The 17,365-nt window shown below is 48.9% G+C and overlaps 15 non-coding genes across 15 annotated transcripts; 12 read left to right on the top strand and 3 right to left on the bottom strand.

Moving 5' to 3' along the window:
- Positions 1 to 235: 235 nt before the first annotated feature.
- Positions 236 to 308, top strand: Trnav-cac. The gene has a single exon. It is a non-coding gene; the product is annotated as a tRNA-Val (tRNA).
- A 157-nt stretch (positions 309 to 465) lies between these two features.
- On the top strand, positions 466 to 538 carry Trnav-aac. The gene has a single exon. It is a non-coding gene; the product is annotated as a tRNA-Val (tRNA).
- A 6,177-nt stretch (positions 539 to 6,715) lies between these two features.
- Positions 6,716 to 6,788, top strand: Trnav-cac. Its single transcript has one exon. It is a non-coding gene; the product is annotated as a tRNA-Val (tRNA).
- Positions 6,789 to 6,945: 157 nt separating this feature from the next.
- On the top strand, positions 6,946 to 7,018 carry Trnav-aac. Its single transcript has one exon. It is a non-coding gene; the product is annotated as a tRNA-Val (tRNA).
- A 668-nt stretch (positions 7,019 to 7,686) lies between these two features.
- Trnav-uac lies at positions 7,687 to 7,759 on the top strand. Its single transcript has one exon. It is a non-coding gene; the product is annotated as a tRNA-Val (tRNA).
- Positions 7,760 to 7,916: 157 nt separating this feature from the next.
- Positions 7,917 to 7,989, top strand: Trnav-aac. Its single transcript has one exon. It is a non-coding gene; the product is annotated as a tRNA-Val (tRNA).
- A 194-nt stretch (positions 7,990 to 8,183) lies between these two features.
- Trnap-agg lies at positions 8,184 to 8,255 on the bottom strand. The gene has a single exon. It is a non-coding gene; the product is annotated as a tRNA-Pro (tRNA).
- A 402-nt stretch (positions 8,256 to 8,657) lies between these two features.
- On the top strand, positions 8,658 to 8,730 carry Trnav-cac. The gene has a single exon. It is a non-coding gene; the product is annotated as a tRNA-Val (tRNA).
- Positions 8,731 to 8,887: 157 nt separating this feature from the next.
- On the top strand, positions 8,888 to 8,960 carry Trnav-aac. The gene has a single exon. It is a non-coding gene; the product is annotated as a tRNA-Val (tRNA).
- A 194-nt stretch (positions 8,961 to 9,154) lies between these two features.
- On the bottom strand, positions 9,155 to 9,226 carry Trnap-agg. Its single transcript has one exon. It is a non-coding gene; the product is annotated as a tRNA-Pro (tRNA).
- A 696-nt stretch (positions 9,227 to 9,922) lies between these two features.
- Trnav-cac lies at positions 9,923 to 9,995 on the top strand. The gene has a single exon. It is a non-coding gene; the product is annotated as a tRNA-Val (tRNA).
- Positions 9,996 to 10,152: 157 nt separating this feature from the next.
- Trnav-aac lies at positions 10,153 to 10,225 on the top strand. Its single transcript has one exon. It is a non-coding gene; the product is annotated as a tRNA-Val (tRNA).
- A 6,196-nt stretch (positions 10,226 to 16,421) lies between these two features.
- Trnav-cac lies at positions 16,422 to 16,494 on the top strand. The gene has a single exon. It is a non-coding gene; the product is annotated as a tRNA-Val (tRNA).
- A 157-nt stretch (positions 16,495 to 16,651) lies between these two features.
- Trnav-aac lies at positions 16,652 to 16,724 on the top strand. The gene has a single exon. It is a non-coding gene; the product is annotated as a tRNA-Val (tRNA).
- A 194-nt stretch (positions 16,725 to 16,918) lies between these two features.
- Trnap-agg lies at positions 16,919 to 16,990 on the bottom strand. The gene has a single exon. It is a non-coding gene; the product is annotated as a tRNA-Pro (tRNA).
- Between the last annotated feature and the right edge of the window lie 375 nt (positions 16,991 to 17,365).

Below are 17,365 nucleotides of genomic sequence, written 5' to 3'. Positions count from 1 at the left end.
GCTGCTGAGAAAGTGATTGCTTTTGCTGATATGACTTGCAATAAGGACTGCGCGAAACGCCACTATATCGTTAGGGGTGCTACGGCAGACACCCTCTCGAGCACCCCGAAGACTTCTTGAGCCCTCGGCTGTGATGGGTTCCAGGCTGACAAAAGAACTGTCGTGTGTGCATTCGCGGACGAGAGAAAGTCTGAGGCAAGTTCGAGTGAACAAGGATGGACTCCTCAGGTCCGTCGTTTCCGTAGTGTAGCGGTTATCACGTCTGCTTCACACGCAGAAGGTCCCCGGTTCGATCCCGGGCGGGAACAGTATTTTCCTGCCTATGTCGTATTGTCCTCCAATGAGCCACGTCGTGTGTGGATCTGCTGCATGTCCCTTCGTTTGCAAGTACCACATTTATTGAATTTTTTAGTTACGATGGCAACATCACTATAAGTTGTCTGTGAAGTAAGGTGCACACAAGCAGTTTCCGTGGTGTAGCGGTTATCACGTCTGCCTAACACGCAGAAGGTCCCCGGTTCGATCCCGGGCGGAAACACTTTTTCATCACTTTAAGCAAGACGTACTAACATGCATCTGCTACCATCTGTACCCGAAACCTTCGTAATCGCCTTCACGCGTCGGACCCGAGTGTCAATTGCTCACATCGAATAAGAAATTCATTTGATATTGACGGCGACCTTTTTGCGCTGACTCAGCCACTGACGTGCGATCAGTTTGCACAAAACGCTAGGGCTCGTCCGGGATTCGAACCCGGGACCTCCTGCACCCTAAGCAGGAATCATACCCCTTTTTTTTACTTTTTTTTTTTTGGGCCTCCCTTCTCCCCACACAGCCCATCCATACGCTCACCTTTGTGTGCCTTCTTCGGCTAGCTTCTGCGCTATAGTAGTGTATAATTTATTTATTTTTTTAACTTTTTTTTTTTTTTTTTTTTTTTTTTTTTTTTTTTTTTTTTTTTTTGCGGTGGTAGATCTCAGGATCACTACGTCTCAAGCTCGTCTTCACGTAATAATAGCATAATGTTTCCGTGTCGTTCTGCATTCGTCGATGATTCAGTTTCCTGAAGGCATGATTCAAAGTCGGCATCTCTTAGCGTTGAGAGTAAGTTCGCCGAGATTACCGCCGTGGTGTTTTCTTGGAGTTATTAGCGAAAGTAACTGGTTACTAGTATGTGTTCCTTGAGTTAGTGGAGACAAAAACAACAAGATCAGAGGTTTCTCTGTCAGCATCGTAAATAATAATAGAAATAAAGTTCCGTATAGAGGAAAAATGGATATCTAGAAAGAAATACTGCCCCGTCTGTTAAACTTCGTGAAATTAAACTATACTTGTCTTCTGAGTAAAGTAAAAACAGAAATAAATACTGGCTTCACAAGTTTGGCATCCTGTTGCATGCTGCTTCTCGTTGACCTTAGGTGCCCACCTTGTACAACCTATGAAGCAATGGAGTCCTGAAAACTGACAATGAGATACCCAGATAAGAGAAGAAATAAATTTAAAAAAAAGCTATGATCGTACCCATTGGTTCGCACACTTAAAGCTTCCCATCATTCAAAGCAACGGTGAGAAAATTCTGAAACTTTTCTTTATATTTCCGTAATCGTTTGATCGCGTAATATTCGGCAATAAGATACATATGAAAATCAGAAAGTGTAGGCGTTTTAGTCGTCAGCATATAATATAGGTACTGTCCAATTAACCAGGTATAGCTATTATTTTTAGATTTCGGAAATAATTTCCAGTCCGGTTGGAATATATCTTGCAGTTGTATTGCGGATGGCGTCGTTCTATTAATAACAGCCAGTTTCATTCTCGTCCAATTCCAGATTTGCGTCTGATCTCTGCAGTTTAATATGTGTGGCAATGTTTCCACATGGCCACAGGCGTCGCAAGTCGGAGTAGGCCGTAGTTGGATCTTACACAATTTCTCCCCCGTGGGTATCACCTCGTTCACCACATCATACCACACGGAACGAACTCGGGAGTGAAGGAGAGGAGTGCTGATATTCACCGAAATTTGTCGCCAGTCCTTGCCAGGATACTTCATTTCTATGGAGTTATTCTGTTGCCGATTCGTAAATACACTGTAGACAGCAGCAGCAGTGAGTGGTTGCAGGTGTTGATGTACATAGCTGGACTCCACGTAATATCGGCGAATATGAACGAGCTCGGGATGGATATGTCCAACATTTATCGGCGGCGTCATATCCGGTGGTCGTAACTGCTGGAAGAGACGTGCTGTAAGACCTGTCTGACTATTTCGTAAGATCCTTGTCGTTCGAGCGAGAAAAATCGCTAAGCACTGTAATTCAACATTTTTAAGAGCTAAACCACCTTTATACCGAGGTAAAGCGGTAGCCTTGAAAGCGACTTTAAAAATATTACCTCGCCAAATGTACCAGCCTGCAAGGGCTAAGATTCTATTTGCAATATCAGGAGGAATAGGGAGAACAGCGGCAACATGGTAAATCTTGCTGAGAACATAATAATTGACGAAATGTGCTCTCTGAATCCTGTCTAAACACCGCATATTGTGCTCACGAATCAAAGCTCGAAGGACGTTGAGCTTCTGTTCCCAATTCACTCTTACCATTTCCCGTGGATTCGGAGTGAGAATCAAACCAAGGTGCTTGAGCTGGTTGGTTGCCTCTAACCAAACGGTGTCCGCGAATCGAGCCTGCGGACCTAAATGCAAGACTTTGGATTTCCGTTCGTTAAGGCGTGCACCGCAGGCGCTGGCATACCGGTGGACAAGCCGCCGCACGGTATCAAACTCTTCGTCGTTGTTGATAAGGACGCTGATATCGTCCGCATAGGCATGACAGACGGTCTTGGTATTCAGCGTTTGAAGACCCGGTAAGGTGACGCAAAACGTTTTCAGTAGTGGCTCTATAGCAATGGCGAAAAGAGTCGTGGAAAGCGGGCACCCTTGTCGCAAACCTTGTTGAATGGGCACAGGGGCTGTTAACTGGCCGTTGAATTTCACGCGGGAAGACGTATTGCAGATACAGTTCCTGATTATCTGTACGAAAAGCTGGTTGAAACCCAGTTTGTCCAGCGTTCTGAAGAGAAATCCATGGTTAGTCCGATCAAATGCCTTGTCGAAGTCAAAAAAGACTATTGCCAACGTGGTCTTGCAAATCCAAGTCAAATATGCAATATCTCGGTATTCGCACAGGGCGTCTATCATCGATCGACCAGTAACTACGTTCATGTGGTATGAACCAAGCACTTTACTAAGGACTGGCTTGAGTCTGGCATTCAGAATCCGAGTAAAGATTTTGAAATCTGCATTGAGTAGGGTGATTGGTCGTAAGGTATTGAGTGAAGTCCCTGGTGACGGTTTGGAGACTAAGACTATCAGACCCTCAGTGAACTGCGATGGAAAAGCAGTATGCGTTAACAGTTCATTATACATGATAGTCAGTTCGTCGCCGAAAACATCCCAATACCGAAGATAAAATTCAACCGGCAAACCGTCTGATCCTGCAGCTTTTCCTTTCGCCGCAGACGTAATGATTGACTTCACTTCGAAGTTAGTTATGTTTGCCAGGAGCTGTGCGTGGTCGTCCGGATCCACCGATGCCGTAATGTTAGACAAAAATTCCTCTCCCGCCTCTACATCTGTGTCAGGCAGTGAGTAAAGTTGCCGGAAATGATTCCGAATAAAAGCCTTAAGCTCGCCTTGCTCATCATAAACACGACCATCGTCATCTGTCAGTTGAGTAATGATTTTTTGTCTGCCTCTTTTAGCTTCCCGTATGACGTGGTACAAGGACGCTGACTCGTTAAAGGTGTCATCGAAAGCGCGTGCCCTGACTTGGGCTCCTGCCAGAGACTCACGAACCAATGCGGTGATTTTGGCTTTGGTACGTTTAATGCGAAGGAGATTGCCAGGCAGTGCAGAGGAATCGTTGTACAACTGGCGGAGAGCGGTAAAATAAAATTCCAACGTCTGTTTCTTCCAGTACGCCTTGGCCCTGGCAAACTGACAAATACATTTCTTTATGTGCGGTTTTACTAGCTCTGTCCACCAATGAACACGCTCCCTATACCTTTGTCGTCGCTGGAGGCACCATTGCCACGTTGCAATGAGATCCTTCTTCAGGTCGCCGTCGTCCAACAGTGCGACGTTCAGGTGCCATACGCCTCGACCCAAAAAGGTTTTCTGCGAAACGTGCCGAAGCGTGATGTGATACGCACAGTGGTCGCTAAAATTAACAGGCCATATTTCACAATCCCTGGCAGCGCTTAAAATGTCTTTAGATACATAGAACCTATCCAGACGACTAGCGGAGGCAGCGGTAACATACGTATATCCGGTCACCTGCGGGCGAAGTGAGCACCAGGTATCTTGTAAGTCCAGCCCATCTATTAGATCTCGCAACTCCAAACAAAAATTAATATTCGGACACTGGTCTTCTCTGCGTATAACACAATTAAAATCGCCGCCCAATAAAACCTTCGAACAACCACAGGATAATAATGGCACAATTTCATCGCGATAAAAAACACTCCTATCCCTTCGGCCTACAGATCCAGTCGGGGCATAGACGTTGACCAAAAGCAAATCTTCGAATTGGACGGCAATCCCTCGACCCGTTTCTAAAATCGCTCGAGGTTTACAAGTGATGCCCGCTTTGTACAAAATTGCAGTCCCTGCCTCATCGCCAATATTTATGAGGGCCTTATAGCCTGTGACATTCCCGACTTTGGGTGTGACGACTTCTTGTAGGAATACGATATCTACATCGGCGGCATACAGATAGTCAGTCAAACATTTTAATTTTACATCAGATGTTATTCGATTTATATTAGCAGTTGCAATTTTGTAATCCCGCATAAGAAGGGTGATGCCATATTAATGCGTATCGTCAGCCCAGGAAGTCTGCCTGCTCGACCCCGGCGAGTGAGCGGTATCCATAAATGTATCGGGTCCAGAACTGTCGACATGCATCCCCATATCGGGTTCCTCTGAATGCTGCACTACCTGTACTCCATCGTCTGTGACGAGTTTCTCACATTCATCCGTCCGGAACTGCTTGATAGTACGCTGCAGTTTCTGTTCAAGAGTACGAGTTTCCTCGTCACTCTGCTTACGGACCGATTTTTTTTGTCGGCCTTTCCGCTGAGGACGGGTGTCTTCGACTTGTTGGTTGATGTCAGATTTCGCAGCGGTAGGGGTAGCTCCCGTGGGAGACTGTTCCTTGCCGGAAACTACGCTGACTGGAGAAGTCACTTGAAGGGGATGGGAAACTCGCGGCTGGTCATCAGAGTCCTCAGGTGGAAGACTCTCCACAGATGGGAGCAAATGTTGATCGGGCAACAGAGGCGGAAGTTCCACACGGACCACGCCAGCATCGGAAGGGCGCAAATTTCCGGCCCCGTCGTTTGCATAGGTTTCTGCGTCAGAAGCACCGGGCAGTCGGCTCGCCGTAGCTGTGTTTACATCGGCGGCGGTCACGTCTGGCACAACCTCAGCCGCGTGCAGCTGTGGCGCGCTAACGGCAGACGGACCGACAAGGCTCTCGGCATACGTCGGCCTATTACCATCCTGCCCAACTACAAGGCCATCACGTTGTCGGAAAACACGACGCACTGGTTTAGAACGGGGACACGCGGCCTTCATATGGTCCGGAGAGCCACAAAGGACGCATGTACGTGGTTGCCCCTCGTACATTACGAGTGCCCGGAAGCCTTGTACCACGACGTTTGACGGGATATGCTTGCATAGATCAATTCGCGCTACCCGGACACCATTATCCACATTGAAGTGTTTAAGTCCGCTCCACTGCTCTTGGTGAATTTCCAATACGTTCCCATACTGGGACAGACATTGCCGAATACGTTCAAGATCAATTTCAAATGGGAGGTTGAATACACGGACGGTGCGCAGGCCTAAACCAGCATGGGTAACGACAACTTTACAAATTTCACCATCAGAATTAACGAACTCGGCGGTACCCTTAGTTAAGTCTATTATACGTAAACAGGGCTCGTCACTAACAAGTTTCACGTAGACGGCATTCGCCAGAAAATCGTACGAAAATCCTAAAACTTCCTCGTCTTTAAGACCCAATCTGTCGAAGAAAAAATCGACTAATTCGTAGACATGTGGTCGGCCAAACCCGAACGGAAATTGGAAACGCAACGTGTAACGGCGTAACTGATCATCCATAGCAAAGGCCATGATGTACTCACAAGACTAAACCAGCTGCAGGCGCCGCCTAACACGCGCGGAGCGAGCACTCCGGCACGTCTGCACACGGCCGCTGCTGCGGCGGAACTCGTACCCCTAGACCAACGAGCCCTGTGACACGGCGAACGCCAATTATTCCAGTCCCTCGATGTCGTCCAGGGTGCCCTGGAAGTCTCGTGTACGCTGGCGGGATGGGGGCGGCGCGAATTCCCGCGGTCGGCGGCCTTCCTGGGCTATTGGTACCTTCATGTAGAGCTGCCGCTGGGCTCGCACTGCCTGCTGCTGAGAAAGTGATTGCTTTTGCTGATATGACTTGCAACAACGACTGCGCGAAACGCCGCTATATCGTTAGGGGTGCTACGGCAGACACCCTCTCGAGCACCCCGAAGACTTCTTGAGCCCTCGGCTGTGATGGGTTCCAGGCTGACAAAAGAACTGTCGTGTGTGCATTCGCGGACGAGAGAAAGTCTGAGGCAAGTTCGAATGAACAAGGATGGACTCCACAGGTCCGTCGTTTCCGTAGTGTAGCGGTTATCACGTCTGCTTCACACGCAGAAGGTCCCCGGTTCGATCCCGGGCGGGAACAGTATTTTCCTGCCTATGTCGTATTGTCCTCCAATGAGCCACGTCGTGTGTGGATCTGCTGCATGTCCCTTCGTTTGCAAGTACCACATTTATTGAATTTTTTAGTTACGATGGCAACATCACTATAAGTTGTCTGTGAAGTAAGGGGCACACAAGCAGTTTCCGTGGTGTAGCGGTTATCACGTCTGCCTAACACGCAGAAGGTCCCCGGTTCGATCCCGGGCGGAAACACTTTTTCATCACTTTAAGCAAGACGTACTAACATGCATCTGCTACCATCTGTACCCGAAACCTTCGTAATCGCCTTCACGCGTCGGACCCGAGTGTCAATTGCTCACATCGAATAAGAAATTCATTTGATATTGACGGCGATCTTTTTGCGCTGACTCAGCCACTGACGTGCGATCAGTTTGCACAAAACGCTAGGGCTCGTCCGGAATTTGAACCCGGGACCTCCTGCAACCTAAGCAGGAATCATACCCCTAGACCAACGAGTCCTGTGACACGGCGAACGCCAATTATTCCAGTCCCTCGATGTCGTCCAGGGTGCCCTGGAAGTCTCGTGTACGCTGGCGGGATGGGGGCGGCGCGAATTCCCGCGGTCGGCGGCCTTCCTGGGCTATTGGTACCTTCATGTAGAGCTGCCGCTGGGCTCGCACTGCCTGCTGCTGAGAAAGTGATTGCTTTTGCTGATATGACTTGCAATAACGACTGCGCGAAACGCCGCTATATCGTTAGGGGTGCTACGGCAGACACCCTCTCGAGCACCCCGAAGACTTCTTGAGCCCTCGGCTGTGATGGGTTCCAGGCTGACAAAAGAACTGTCGTGTGTGCATTCGCGGACGAGAGAAAGTCTGAGGCAAGTTCGAGTGAACAAGGATGGACTCCTCAGGTCCGTCGTTTCCGTAGTGTAGCGGTTATCACGTCTGCTTTACACGCAGAAGGTCCCCGGTTCGATCCCGGGCGGGAACAGTATTTTCCTGCCTATGTCGTATTGTCCTCCAATGAGCCACGTCGTGTGTGGATCTGCTGCATGTCCCTTCGTTTGCAAGTACCACATTTATTGAATTTTTTAGTTACGATGGCAACATCACTATAAGTTGTCTGTGAAGTAAAGTGCACACAAGCAGTTTCCGTGGTGTAGCGGTTATCACGTCTGCCTAACACGCAGAAGGTACCAGGTTCGATCCCGGGCGGTAGCACTTTTTCATCACTTTAAGCAAGACGTACTAACATGCATCTGCTACCATCTGTACCCGAAACCTTCGTAATCGCCTTCACGCGTCGGACCCGAGTGTCAATTGCTCACATCGAATAAGAAATTCATTTGATATTGACGGCGATCTTTTTGCGCTGACTCAGCCACTGACGTGCGATCAGTTTGCACAAAACGCTAGGGCTCGTCCGGGATTTGAACCCGGGACCTCCTGCAACCTAAGCAGGAATCGTACCCCTAGACCAACGAGCCCTGTGACACGGCGAACGCCAATTATTCCAGTCCCTCGATGTCGTCCAGGGTGCCCTGGAAGTCTCGTGTACGCTGGCGGGATGGGGGCGGCGCGAATTCCCGCGGTCGGCGGCCTTCCTGGGCTATTGGTACCTTCATGTAGAGCTGCCGCTGGGCTCGCACTGCCTGCTGCTGAGAAAGTGATTGCTTTTGCTGATATGACTTGCAATAACGACTGCGCGAAACGCCGCTATATCGTTAGGGGTGCTACGGCAGACACCCTCTCGAGCACCCCGAAGACTTCTTGAGCCCTCGGCTGTGATGGGTTCCAGGCTGACAAAAGAACTGTCGTGTGTGCATTCGCGGACGAGAGAAAGTCTGAGGCAAGTTCGAGTGAACAAGGATGGACTCCTCAGGTCCGTCGTTTCCGTAGTGTAGCGGTTATCACGTCTGCTTCACACGCAGAAGGTCCCCGGTTCGATCCCGGGCGGGAACAGTATTTTCCTGCCTATGTCGTATTGTCCTCCAATGAGCCACGTCGTGTGTGGATCTGCTGCATGTCCCTTCGTTTGCAAGTACCACATTTATTGAATTTTTTAGTTACGATGGCAACATCACTATAAGTTGTCTGTGAAGTAAGGTGCACACAAGCAGTTTCCGTGGTGTAGCGGTTATCACGTCTGCCTAACACGCAGAAGGTCCCCGGTTCGATCCCGGGCGGAAACACTTTTTCATCACTTTAAGCAAGACGTACTAACATGCATCTGCTACCATCTGTACCCGAAACCTTCGTAATCGCCTTCACGCGTCGGACCCGAGTGTCAATTGCTCACATCGAATAAGAAATTCATTTGATATTGACGGCGACCTTTTTGCGCTGACTCAGCCACTGACGTGCGATCAGTTTGCACAAAACGCTAGGGCTCGTCCGGGATTCGAACCCGGGACCTCCTGCACCCTAAGCAGGAATCATACCCCTAGACCAACGAGCCCTGTGACACGGCGAACGCCAATTATTCCAGTCCATCGATGTCGTCCAGGGTGCCCTGGAAGTCTCGTGTACGCTGGCAGGATGGGGGCGGCGCAAATTCCCGCGGTCGGCGGCCTTCCTGGGCTATTGGTACCTTCATGTAGAGCTGCCGCTGGGCTCGCACTGCCTGCTGCTGAGAAAGTGATTGCTTTTGCTGATATGACTTGCAATAACGACTGCGCGAAACGCCGCTATATCGTTAGGGGTGCTACGGCAGACACCCTCTCGAGCACCCCGAAGACTTCTTGAGCCCTCGGCTGTGATGGGTTCCAGGCTGACAAAAGAACTGTCGTGTGTGCATTCGCGGACGAGAGAAAGTCTGAGGCAAGTTCGAGTGAACAAGGATGGACTCCTCAGGTCCGTCGTTTCCGTAGTGTAGCGGTTATCACGTCTGCTTCACACGCCGCTGGGCTCGCACTGCCTGCTGCTGAGAAAGTGATTGCTTTTGCTGATATGACTTGCAATAACGACTGCGCGAAACGCCGCTATATCGTTAGGGGTGCTACGCCAGACACCCTCTCGAGCACCCCGAAGACTTCTTGAGCCCTCGGCTGTGATGGGTTCCAGGCTGACAAAAGAACTGTCGTGTGTGCATTCGCGGACGAGAGAAAGTCTGAGGCAAGTTCGAGTGAACAAGGATGGACTCCTCAGGTCCGTCGTTTCCGTAGTGTAGCGGTTATCACGTCTGCTTCACACGCAGAAGGTCCCCGGTTCGATCCCGGGCGGGAACAGTATTTTCCTGCCTATGTCGTATTGTCCTCCAATGAGCCACGTCGTGTGTGGATCTGCTGCATGTCCCTTCGTTTGCAAGTACCACATTTATTGAATTTTTTAGTTACGATGGCAACATCACTATAAGTTGTCTGTGAAGTAAGGTGCACACAAGCAGTTTCCGTGGTGTAGCGGTTATCACGTCTGCCTAACACGCAGAAGGTCCCCGGTTCGATCCCGGGCGGAAACACTTTTTCATCACTTTAAGCAAGACGTACTAACATGCATCTGCTACCATCTGTACCCGAAACCTTCGTAATCGCCTTCACGCGTCGGACCCGAGTGTCAATTGCTCACATCGAATAAGAAATTCATTTGATATTGACGGCGATCTTTTTGCGCTGACTCAGCCACTGACGTGCGATCAGTTTGCACAAAACGCTAGGGCTCGTCCGGGATTCGAACCCGGGACCTCCTGCACCCTAAGCAGGAATCATACCCCTTTTTTTTACTTTTTTTTTTTTGGGCCTCCCTTCTCCCCACACAGCCCATCCATACGCTCACCTTTGTGTGCCTTCTTCGGCTAGCTTCTGCGCTATAGTAGTGTATAATTTATTTATTTTTTTAACTTTTTTTTTTTTTTTTTTTTTTTTTTTTTTTTTTTTTTTTTTTTTTTTTTTTTTTTTTTTTTTTTGCGGTGGTAGATCTCAGGATCACTACGTCTCATGCTCGTCTTCACGTAATAATAGCATAATGTTTCCGTGTCGTTCTGCATTCGTCGATGATTCAGTTTCCTGAAGGCATGATTCAAAGTCGGCATCTCTTAGCGTTGAGAGTAAGTTCGCCGAGATTACCGCCGTGGTGTTTTCTTGGAGTTATTAGCGAAAGTAACTGGTTACTAGTATGTGTTCCTTGAGTTAGTGGAGACAAAAACAACAAGATCAGAGGTTTCTCTGTCAGCATCGTAAATAATAATAGAAATAAAGTTCCGTATAGAGGAAAAATGGATATCTAGAAAGAAATACTGCCCCGTCTGTTAAACTTCGTGAAATTAAACTATACTTGTCTTCTGAGTAAAGTAAAAACAGAAATAAATACTGGCTTCACAAGTTTGGCATCCTGTTGCATGCTGCTTCTCGTTGACCTTAGGTGCCCACCTTGTACAACCTATGAAGCAATGGAGTCCTGAAAACTGACAATGAGATACCCAGATAAGAGAAGAAATAAATTTAAAAAAAAGCTATGATCGTACCCATTGGTTCGCACACTTAAAGCTTCCCATCATTCAAAGCAACGGTGAGAAAATTCTGAAACTTTTCTTTATATTTCCGTAATCGTTTGATCGCGTAATATTCGGCAATAAGATACATATGAAAATCAGAAAGTGTAGGCGTTTTAGTCGTCAGCATATAATATAGGTACTGTCCAATTAACCAGGTATAGCTATTATTTTTAGATTTCGGAAATAATTTCCAGTCCGGTTGGAATATATCTTGCAGTTGTATTGCGGATGGCGTCGTTCTATTAATAACAGCCAGTTTCATTCTCGTCCAATTCCAGATTTGCGTCTGATCTCTGCAGTTTAATATGTGTGGCAATGTTTCCACATGGCCACAGGCGTCGCAAGTCGGAGTAGGCCGTAGTTGGATCTTACACAATTTCTCCCCCGTGGGTATCACCTCGTTCACCACATCATACCACACGGAACGAACTCGGGAGTGAAGGAGAGGAGTGCTGATATTCACCCAAATTTGTCGCCAGTCCTTGCCAGGATACTTCATTTCTATGGAGTTATTCTGTTGCCGATTCGTAAATACACTGTAGACAGCAGCAGCAGTGAGTGGTTGCAGGTGTTGATGTACATAGCTGGACTCCACGTAATATCGGCGAATATGAACGAGCTCGGGATGGATATGTCCAACATTTATCGGCGGCGTCATATCCGGTGGTCGTAACTGCTGGAAGAGACGTGCTGTAAGACCTGTCTGACTATTTCGTAAGATCCTTGTCGTTCGAGCGAGAAAAATCGCTAAGCACTGTAATTCAACATTTTTAAGAGCTAAACCACCTTTATACCGAGGTAAAGCGGTAGCCTTGAAAGCGACTTTAAAAATATTACCTCGCCAAATGTACCAGCCTGCAAGGGCTAAGATTCTATTTGCAATATCAGGAGGAATAGGGAGAACAGCGGCAACATGGTAAATCTTGCTGAGAACATAATAATTGACGAAATGTGCTCTCTGAATCCTGTCTAAACACCGCATATTGTGCTCACGAATCAAAGCTCGAAGGACGTTGAGCTTCTGTTCCCAATTCACTCTTACCATTTCCCGTGGATTCGGAGTGAGAATCAAACCAAGGTGCTTGAGCTGGTTGGTTGCCTCTAACCAAACGGTGTCCGCGAATCGAGCCTGCGGACCTAAATGCAAGACTTTGGATTTCCGTTCGTTAAGGCGTGCACCGCAGGCGCTGGCATACCGGTGGACAAGCCGCCGCACGGTATCAAACTCTTCGTCGTTGTTGATAAGGACGCTGATATCGTCCGCATAGGCATGACAGACGGTCTTGGTATTCAGCGTTTGAAGACCCGGTAAGGTGACGCAAAACGTTTTCAGTAGTGGCTCTATAGCAATGGCGAAAAGAGTCGTGGAAAGCGGGCACCCTTGTCGCAAACCTTGTTGAATGGGCACAGGGGCTGTTAACTGGCCGTTGAATTTCACGCGGGAAGACGTATTGCAGATACAGTTCCTGATTATCTGTACGAAAAGCTGGTTGAAACCCAGTTTGTCCAGCGTTCTGAAGAGAAATCCATGGTTAGTCCGATCAAATGCCTTGTCGAAGTCAAAAAAGACTATTGCCAACGTGGTCTTGCAAATCCAAGTCAAATATGCAATATCTCGGTATTCGCACAGGGCGTCTATCATCGATCGACCAGTAACTACGTTCATGTGGTATGAACCAAGCACTTTACTAAGGACTGGCTTGAGTCTGGCATTCAGAATCCGAGTAAAGATTTTGAAATCTGCATTGAGTAGGGTGATTGGTCGTAAGGTATTGAGTGAAGTCCCTGGTGACGGTTTGGAGACTAAGACTATCAGACCCTCAGTGAACTGCGATGGAAAAGCAGTATGCGTTAACAGTTCATTATACATGATAGTCAGTTCGTCGCCGAAAACATCCCAATACCGAAGATAAAATTCAACCGGCAAACCGTCTGATCCTGCAGCTTTTCCTTTCGCCGCAGACGTAATGATTGACTTCACTTCGAAGTTAGTTATGTTTGCCAGGAGCTGTGCGTGGTCGTCCGGATCCACCGATGCCGTAATGTTAGACAAAAATTCCTCTCCCGCCTCTACATCTGTGTCAGGCAGTGAGTAAAGTTGCCGGAAATGATTCCGAATAAAAGCCTTAAGCTCGCCTTGCTCATCATAAACACGACCATCGTCATCTGTCAGTTGAGTAATGATTTTTTGTCTGCCTCTTTTAGCTTCCCGTATGACGTGGTACAAGGACGCTGACTCGTTAAAGGTGTCATCGAAAGCGCGTGCCCTGACTTGGGCTCCTGCCAGAGACTCACGAACCAATGCGGTGATTTTGGCTTTGGTACGTTTAATGCGAAGGAGATTGCCAGGCAGTGCAGAGGAATCGTTGTACAACTGGCGGAGAGCGGTAAAATAAAATTCCAACGTCTGTTTCTTCCAGTACGCCTTGGCCCTGGCAAACTGACAAATACATTTCTTTATGTGCGGTTTTACTAGCTCTGTCCACCAATGAACACGCTCCCTATACCTTTGTCGTCGCTGGAGGCACCATTGCCACGTTGCAATGAGATCCTTCTTCAGGTCGCCGTCGTCCAACAGTGCGACGTTCAGGTGCCATACGCCTCGACCCAAAAAGGTTTTCTGCGAAACGTGCCGAAGCGTGATGTGATACGCACAGTGGTCGCTAAAATTAACAGGCCATATTTCACAATCCCTGGCAGCGCTTAAAATGTCTTTAGATACATAGAACCTATCCAGACGACTAGCGGAGGCAGCGGTAACATACGTATATCCGGTCACCTGCGGGCGAAGTGAGCACCAGGTATCTTGTAAGTCCAGCCCATCTATTAGATCTCGCAACTCCAAACAAAAATTAATATTCGGACACTGGTCTTCTCTGCGTATAACACAATTAAAATCGCCGCCCAATAAAACCTTCGAACAACCACAGGATAATAATGGCACAATTTCATCGCGATAAAAAACACTCCTATCCCTTCGGCCTACAGATCCAGTCGGGGCATAGACGTTGACCAAAAGCAAATCTTCGAATTGGACGGCAATCCCTCGACCCGTTTCTAAAATCGCTCGAGGTTTACAAGTGATGCCCGCTTTGTACAAAATTGCAGTCCCTGCCTCATCGCCAATATTTATGAGGGCCTTATAGCCTGTGACATTCCCGACTTTGGGTGTGACGACTTCTTGTAGGAATACGATATCTACATCGGCGGCATACAGATAGTCAGTCAAACATTTTAATTTTACATCAGATGTTATTCGATTTATATTAGCAGTTGCAATTTTGTAATCCCGCATAAGAAGGGTGATGCCATATTAATGCGTATCGTCAGCCCAGGAAGTCTGCCTGCTCGACCCCGGCGAGTGAGCGGTATCCATAAATGTATCGGGTCCAGAACTGTCGACATGCATCCCCATATCGGGTTCCTCTGAATGCTGCACTACCTGTACTCCATCGTCTGTGACGAGTTTCTCACATTCATCCGTCCGGAACTGCTTGATAGTACGCTGCAGTTTCTGTTCAAGAGTACGAGTTTCCTCGTCACTCTGCTTACGGACCGATTTTTTTTGTCGGCCTTTCCGCTGAGGACGGGTGTCTTCGACTTGTTGGTTGATGTCAGATTTCGCAGCGGTAGGGGTAGCTCCCGTGGGAGACTGTTCCTTGCCGGAAACTACGCTGACTGGAGAAGTCACTTGAAGGGGATGGGAAACTCGCGGCTGGTCATCAGAGTCCTCAGGTGGAAGACTCTCCACAGATGGGAGCAAATGTTGATCGGGCAACAGAGGCGGAAGTTCCACACGGACCACGCCAGCATCGGAAGGGCGCAAATTTCCGGCCCCGTCGTTTGCATAGGTTTCTGCGTCAGAAGCACCGGGCAGTCGGCTCGCCGTAGCTGTGTTTACATCGGCGGCGGTCACGTCTGGCACAACCTCAGCCGCGTGCAGCTGTGGCGCGCTAACGGCAGACGGACCGACAAGGCTCTCGGCATACGTCGGCCTATTACCATCCTGCCCAACTACAAGGCCATCACGTTGTCGGAAAACACGACGCACTGGTTTAGAACGGGGACACGCGGCCTTCATATGGTCCGGAGAGCCACAAAGGACACATGTACGTGGTTGCCCCTCGTACATTACGAGTGCCCGGAAGCCTTGTACCACGACGTTTGACGGGATATGCTTGCATAGATCAATTCGCGCTACCCGGACACCATTATCCACATTGAAGTGTTTAAGTCCGCTCCACTGCTCTTGGTGAATTTCCAATACGTTCCCATACTGGGACAGACATTGCCGAATACGTTCAAGATCAATTTCAAATGGGAGGTTGAATACACGGACGGTGCGCAGGCCTAAACCAGCATGGGTAACGACAACTTTACAAATTTCACCATCAGAATTAACGAACTCGGCGGTACCCTTAGTTAAGTCTATTATACGTAAACAGGGCTCGTCACTAACAAGTTTCACGTAGACGGCATTCGCCAGAAAATCGTACGAAAATCCTAAAACTTCCTCGTCTTTAAGACCCAATCTGTCGAAGAAAAAATCGACTAATTCGTAGACATGTGGTCGGCCAAACCCGAACGGAAATTGGAAACGCAACGTGTAACGGCGTAACTGATCATCCATAGCAAAGGCCATGATGTACTCACAAGACTAAACCAGCTGCAGGCGCCGCCTAACACGCGCGGAGCGAGCACTCCGGCACGTCTGCACACGGCCGCTGCTGCGGCGGAACTCGTACCCCTAGACCAACGAGCCCTGTGACACGGCGAGCGCCAATTATTCCAGTCCCTCGATGTCGTCCAGGGTGCCCTGGAAGTCTCGTGTACGCTGGCGGGATGGGGGCGGCGCGAATTCCCGCGGTCGGCGGCCTTCCTGGGCTATTGGTACCTTCATGTAGAGCTGCCGCTGGGCTCGCACTGCCTGCTGCTGAGAAAGTGATTGCTTTTGCTGATATGACTTGCAATAACGACTGCGCGAAACGCCGCTATATCGTTAGGGGTGCTACGGCAGACACCCTCTCGAGCACCCCGAAGACTTCTTGAGCCCTCGGCTGTGATGGGTTCCAGGCTGACAAAAGAACTGTCGTGTGTGCATTCGCGGACGAGAGAAAGTCTGAGGCAAGTTCGAGTGAACAAGGATGGACTCCTCAGGTCCGTCGTTTCCGTAGTGTAGTGGTTATCACGTCTGCTTCACACGCAGAAGGTCCCCGGTTCGATCCCGGGCGGGAACAGTATTTTCCTGCCTATGTCGTATTGTCCTCCAATGAGCCACGTCGTGTGTGGATCTGCTGCATGTCCCTTCGTTTGCAAGTACCACATTTATTGAATTTTTTAGTTACGATGGCAACATCACTATAAGTTGTCTGTGAAGTTAGGTGCACACAAGCAGTTTCCGTGGTGTAGCGGTTATCACGTCTGCCTAACACGCAGAAGGTCCCCGGTTCGATCCCGGGCGGTAGCACTTTTTCATCACTTTAAGCAAGACGTACTAACATGCATCTGCTACCATCTGTACCCGAAACCTTCGTAATCGCCTTCACGCGTCGGACCCGAGTGTCAATTGCTCACATCGAATAAGAAATTCATTTGATATTGACGGCGATCTTTTTGCGCTGACTCAGCCACTGACGTGCGATCAGTTTGCACAAAACGCTAGGGCTCGTCCGGGATTTGAACCCGGGACCTCCTGCACCCTAAGCAGGAATCATACCCCTAGACCAACGAGCCCTGTGACACGGCGAACGCCAATTATTCCAGTCCCTCGATGTCGTCCAGGGTGCCCTGGAAGTCTCGTGTACGCTGGCGGGATCGGGGCGGCGCGAATTCCCGCGGTCGGCGGCCTTCCTGGGCTATTGGTACCTTCATGTAGAGCTGCCGCTGGGCTCGCACTGCCTGCTGCTGAGAAAGTGATTGCTTTTGCTGATATGACTTGCAATAACGACTGCGCGAAACGCCGCTATATCGTTAGGGGTGCTACGGCAGACACCCTCTCAAGCACCCCGAAGACTTCTTGAGCCCTCGGCTGTGATGGGTTCCAGGCTGACAAAAGAACTGTCGTGTGTGCATTCGCGGACGAGAGAAAGTCTGAGGCAAGTTCGAATG

Source organism: Schistocerca americana, unplaced genomic scaffold, assembly GCF_021461395.2.
Source record: "Schistocerca americana isolate TAMUIC-IGC-003095 unplaced genomic scaffold, iqSchAmer2.1 HiC_scaffold_220, whole genome shotgun sequence".
Classification (NCBI taxonomy): Eukaryota; Metazoa; Arthropoda; class Insecta; order Orthoptera; family Acrididae; genus Schistocerca; species Schistocerca americana.
Note: the sequence above shows the minus strand (reverse complement) of the source record. Positions and strands in the feature narration are given on the sequence as shown.